The sequence below is a fragment of the Numida meleagris genome, chromosome 18, assembly GCF_002078875.1.
Source record: "Numida meleagris isolate 19003 breed g44 Domestic line chromosome 18, NumMel1.0, whole genome shotgun sequence".
Classification (NCBI taxonomy): Eukaryota; Metazoa; Chordata; class Aves; order Galliformes; family Numididae; genus Numida; species Numida meleagris.
This window is the reverse complement of record NC_034426.1, coordinates 10,207,289-10,212,922: the sequence shown is the minus strand read 5'-3', so window position 1 is coordinate 10,212,922 and position 5,634 is coordinate 10,207,289. Positions and strand designations below refer to the sequence as shown.

Here is a 5,634-nt window from a genome sequence, read left to right as displayed (position 1 = left end):
TCTAGGGTGGTTGAGTGCCCGCCTACTTCTTCCCCTTTTTTCACCATCAGCTTAATCACTGAAGCCTTTGACCCGCTTTCAACCACTTTTCCCCGTTTGAAGGATTTCCACTGCTTTTTAGGCCACAGTGAGCCACTTTTTAAAAACAGAGTATGTGGAACCCGAGGAAAACGTCCTTGCACATTTTGAGGTAGAAGGTAAATATATTCTATTGTGACTCCAGCGCTTCTTGTGAGGTAAAATCATTGAGGCAAAAGTTAAAAGTATTCTATTATGTCCCCAGTGCAAAATTATTGAGGAAAATCTAGACTGTTCACCCACTAAATCTGAAATAGAAAGTTTCAGAACTATCACTTATGGGTTACTTTTGCTAAACTAATATACTGGTTCTTAAACTATTCTACTAATCCCTGTTGCTAAAGAAACCAGCCTATGTCACTTCTTCAAATCAGAGGGAAATGGAGTCTTCCATTACTGCGCTGCGTGCAGGTAAGTAGAAGCACAGAATGAAGCGTAGTTCTTTTCCCGAGGCAGTTAGATGGGGTTCATTTTCTGGTATCTTCCGTGTCTTTTCTGTGCAGTTCCCATCACATGGTTCTGCTATCCATGCACCGTGTGAGAGCATCTGTTCTACCACACGTGCGCAGAGCAGCTCCTGCAGCACAGAATTCTCTTCAATAAGCGGCAGCAGCGAGTATCGCAGCTAGTGTGCATGCATGGTATGGGGGTGGGCACCTGTCAATCAGCTGTAATGACAAACAAATTGGATGCCGCCACACGAGCGAGGGCAGCTGTGAGCCAAATTGGTCCATTCCAGGGACAGGTTCAGGCACAAAAATGTGGAAATAGACAAAGGAATTCAAGTGCATGCACATTGCCGCCTGGAGGACTTACCACAATAAAGATCGGCAGATTCACTGTGCAGAGTGGTCAGAACTCAGCTACGCCACTTCCACATTTCTGTGCGCATGTACTTTCCATGGAGGTAGGTAGAAGCACACAGTGAAGTGGTATTCTTTCCCCATGGCAGCTGGGTGGAATTTATTTTTGGGATGCTTTCGAGTCTCTTCTGTGCAGTTCCTGCTGCTTCCATGCCACCCAATGGGCCCAGTGCACAGTTCTGTCACCCACACACCGTGAGAGACCATTTCTGCTGCCATGCACGCATGGAGCAGAGCCTGCAGTATGGAATTCTCTTCAATACCTGGCAGCAGCGAGTGCGGCAGCACTAGTGTGCGCACGCAGCATTTGGGCAGGCACCTGTCAATCCAGGGCCATGATTAGCCAACTGGATGCTGCAGCGCACGCAGGGGCAGCTGGGAGCCAAAAAGGCCAGTTCTCAGTGCAGGCTCGGACATAACACGGAGGTAGACAAGAGACATTGTGAAATAGATGGGGGAAAACTGGGGAGAGCTCACAGTCCACAGCTGGTCTGCTCACCTGCACCTCGAGGAGTTAGGAGAAATCCATGCCTTCTGTACATCTTCGAGCGCATGTGCATTGCCACCTGGAGGACTTATCACAATAAAGATTGGTGGATTCACTGCGCAAAGTGGTCAGAACTCAGATACGCCACTTCCACATTTCTGCACACATGCGTTGTGCTACCTGGAGGACCAAATGACATAGACATTGGTGGACTGGTGGCACAGAGTGGTTAAAACAAAGAGATTGCACCTCCGCATTTTCCCACAATGTGCAGTAAGCTCGGGAGGAGCTATTAGCATAGAGACAGACAGCAGAGAGAGGAGACGGTGCAGTGATGTGCCGCGCAGCTCCAGGTGCACTCTGTGGTGCTCTGTGGGACAGCGTGGGTCCCAGGGGGGTCCAGAGCTCCCGCAGTGCTCCTAGAGCTCCTCAATCTTCCGCTGCCCCATACAGCCACCACCACGGCCGCTCCCTGATACCCAGTGGTATCTAAGCCTACATTCACTCAGCTGCCAAGAGCCGTACGTTAACTTTAATTAAGATTCAAGGCACTGGAAGAGCTAAGGACTTCTCATTTCCTCTGTTGTTCCTGCAGCAGCCGTTGTGAGAAACGGCCCAGCTAACTCAAAACTGTATCTTTTTGTACAGCACACAGACACGCTCTCTAGGCTAAAGAAGTATCATCTGTGACATGCAGTAGTACTTCAGGTTGCAAATAAATCAGTGAAAATGCAAGCTTCAGATTTCCATGTTAAGACAAGAACTCATGCAATGTGCTGTGTTCTGAGAGCTGGCTTTTACTTTATAGGCCTTTTTTGTTTTCTTTGCTTCTTTTAAAGTATGTTAAAAACAAAACAATAACAAAAAATCCTCAAAACCTAGCAAACATCAAGCACTGACAGAAAAAGCAACCCAGAATGAAGCACACAGAACTCTGCCTGGGGACAGATGAAGAGTTTATAGATCAGGATTACAGGGAGGGCAGGGACAGATGACATAACGATAGTCTACAGGCCACCTGACCAGGATGACTGAGTGGATGAGATGTTCTACGGGCAGACAGGAATAGCTGCACGTTCACAAGCCCTAGTCCTCACCACCTCAGTGCTTGTTGGAAGAACAGCCCAGCCGGGCACAGGCAATCCAAGAGGTTCCTACAATGCACTGATAAGTATTTAATTCCCCAAGTAATAAAGGAGCCAAAGAGGAGAGGTGCTAAGCTGGACCTCATTCTCACCGATAAGAAGAGGCTGGTGGGGAACGTGAAGCTCGAGGGCAGAAGTAGCTGCGCTGTCTGTGGCGTGCTGGCATTCAAGGTCCTTGGGGCAGCGAGGAGGCGGGCACAGCAAGTTCGCTTCCCTGGACTTCAGGAGAGCAGACTTTGACCCTTTCAGAGACTTGCTTGGTAGAGTAGTGCAGGATCAAGCCTTGGAGGGAATAGGGGCCCAAGAAAGCTCATTAACATTCAAGGATCTCTTCCTGCAAACTCAGGAGTGACGCATACCAACAAAGAGGAAGCCAGGCAAAAATGCCAGGAAGCCTGCATGGATGAATGAGCAGCTCCTGGACAAACGCAAACACAAAAAGGAAGGCTATGGAGGGTGGACACAAGGACAGCAAGCCTGGGAGGGATATCGAGAAATTGTCTGAAAAGCCAGGGATCGGGTTAGGAAAGCTAAAGCCCTGATAGAATTAAATCTGGCCAAGGGTGCCAAGGGCAACAAGAAAAGCTCATGTAAGTAAAATCAGTGATAAAAGGAAAACTAGGAAAAATGTAAGCCCACTCGAGAAGGAAATGGGAGACTTGGTTACCTGGAATAAAGAGAGGGTTGAAGTATTAGGGTTAGAAAGACACTAGGGCCAAAAGAAACTGCAATATTATGCTCATTCTCCAGTAAAACAGATGTTTTCTTGCAAATAGTACGTATATCTGTAGTAGCTACATGCAAAATGGAAAAAGACCAAACAAAGGTTGACATGGAACTGATCCGCGGGTCCTTTTTCTTCCCATGATGTCTTCTACCTTAGATAGCATCTCATCGCATCTCAAAGCTAATTACTGATTCGGCACAGGCAAAAAGCAAAAAACATCTCTTCTTCTATCTCCTAAAGAGATTCCCTTCTAATGTCCTAAGCACTACTGTCAGAAAACGACCAGAGGTCAGGAAACATAAGCTAATACTTCTGTCATCGATGTGTAGACAGCATGTAAAGCAGCAGCCAGTCTAGGATAAAATTAACACAACATGTCAGAAGCTATTCAGACAACACCTGGAATTCCTTGTACGGAAGAAATCATGACAGATGTCGATACTAAAGAATGAAGTAAGTATCAGCGTGGGGTAGTCCACATGGGTGAAGTTACCTCAGAATCTGTGGTTCTATTTCTCAGCAGCAAAAGTACTGTCAGGAATCAAGTTTTCCTTCAGACACAGCACCTACCTACCCACATTTTGCACCACTCTACCGACTTAATCCCAGTTGATCTTCCTAACTGTCTTGAAGTCATACATCACACTATCAGTATCTCTTGCAAATAGAGATTGAAGTCATATTAGTTGTATTCATTTGACGTTACTTACTGAGGGCTTTGTAGTCTTCTCATGCATTGTTTGATTGGATAAAAGCTTGAATTTTTATAATATCATTTATCTAAGATTGTAGAACATCAAGAACAACAGCCACTTACACTTGTTTAGTGAAGAGTAAAAAGCCAGTTGCTGAATTCATTTAACAGCCCCTTACATGGTCTATGAAATACTGCAGGTGATCCCCGTAACGCCTTCTGGCTTGATACATCCTGGGCACTGATTGAATCTATAAGAAAGGACCCCAAAACAGGTCAGATAAAAGACTGTTCCACGGAAATTGCTACCCAAAGTGTTTACCAAAAAAAAACATCAGGGAGCCTTTGCTGCCTTCACTTACTTGGTCCTTGTGTGCACGTAAGTAATCCAAATGGATTCAATATGCCTTCCTCTGTTTATAGCCATGTCACTGGAACCGAAAACAGAAAATGCGCACTTAATTCATTTTGCAAATTACAATTCTAAGCTTCTTTCTGCTGCTCAGCTTCCAACATCTCTTTGGCAAAATAAAATGTAATGGAGACATGTTCATCTTACAGGATACATGCAGTAAGAGACATGCAGTGAGACTTGAAATCACCCCCATAAAGAATGTGGGCCTTCAGAAACACAGACAGAGAAGAAGCGTATAACGAAACAATCAAATGCACAGAAACTCTTTGACATGAGGGTCACGTGACAGATGCTGCTGCTGGAGTCAAAAGCAATGTAAAATAATAAGCCTCCAGAGTGGACTCTCTACTCCTGATTCTCGGATCAGAAGTTAGACAAGGTATTGGACTACATTTAATAGGATAGAGTGCTATTTTCATGAGTTGGAGGTAGTGGTTGTGGGTCTCCCTAAGGTGGGGGGGAAGAGAGGGGAAAGTGGGGACCCATTGGTCTGGCCCAACACATTTTCCTGCTGGCTTCCTGCTCCTTTGTATGATTTCTGCTGTCACCCTGCAGAGCCACGGAGCAGTTCTCGCGCCATCCCCCGCCTTCCCGCACAACTACTCTGCGGTCTCTGCTGCCCTCCGGGAGTTACTGCAGGCTGTGCCCACACGGACATGGGACTGCCTGCTGACGTGGCCATGTGCCGAGCAACATGGCTGCACCACGTGTGCGTGGCTGCTTACCTGCAGTGCATGGTGGGGTGCCCAGAGCCATGAGGCACTGTGACGAGAAGGAGCTCGGTTGCCCGGGATGGGATGAGCAGGTTGGAAGAGCTCGTTCAGCAGCTCCTAGGAAAGCCGGTCGCGTGCCACTAGGGGTGACCCTGGCGCCACTCCAGGCCAGCACCGCGTGCCAGCAAAAGCAGTCCGTGTTCCCGGGGCGTGCTCGGGTGTAAAACCGCCTGAGGAAATAGGCGAGGGGGATCCTGGATTGGAAGCGGGGGGAGAATATCACTGAGCCATCCACTGCCTGGAGGACTAACCGCAATAGAGATCGGCGGATTAGCTGCGCAGAGCGGTCAGAATATAGGTACGCCACTTCCGCTTTCCGGCGCGCATGCGCGCTACTGCCTGGAGGGCTACTCACAGTAGAGATCGGCGGATTAGCTGCGCAGAGCGGTCAGAACGTAGGTACGCCCCTTCCGCTTTTCGGCGCGCATGCGCGCTACTGCCTGGAGGACTAA

The 5,634-nt window shown here is 47.8% G+C and overlaps 1 long non-coding RNA gene across 4 annotated transcripts; it reads right to left on the bottom strand.

Annotated features, from left to right (window-relative positions):
- LOC110407683 lies at nucleotides 233-5,634 on the bottom strand. 4 transcript variants are annotated; one of them, XR_002443987.1, is made up of 6 exons: nucleotides 5,538-5,634; nucleotides 5,135-5,376; nucleotides 4,357-4,425; nucleotides 4,118-4,245; nucleotides 2,666-2,855; nucleotides 233-1,608 (listed from the first exon to the last, which is right to left on the bottom strand). It is a non-coding gene; the product is annotated as an uncharacterized LOC110407683 (long non-coding RNA). The 4 variants fall into 4 exon arrangements; XR_002443988.1 differs by lacking the exon at nucleotides 5,538-5,634 and having other exon boundaries at nucleotides 233-746; nucleotides 895-1,608; nucleotides 5,135-5,465; XR_002443986.1 differs by lacking the exon at nucleotides 5,538-5,634 and having other exon boundaries at nucleotides 5,135-5,465.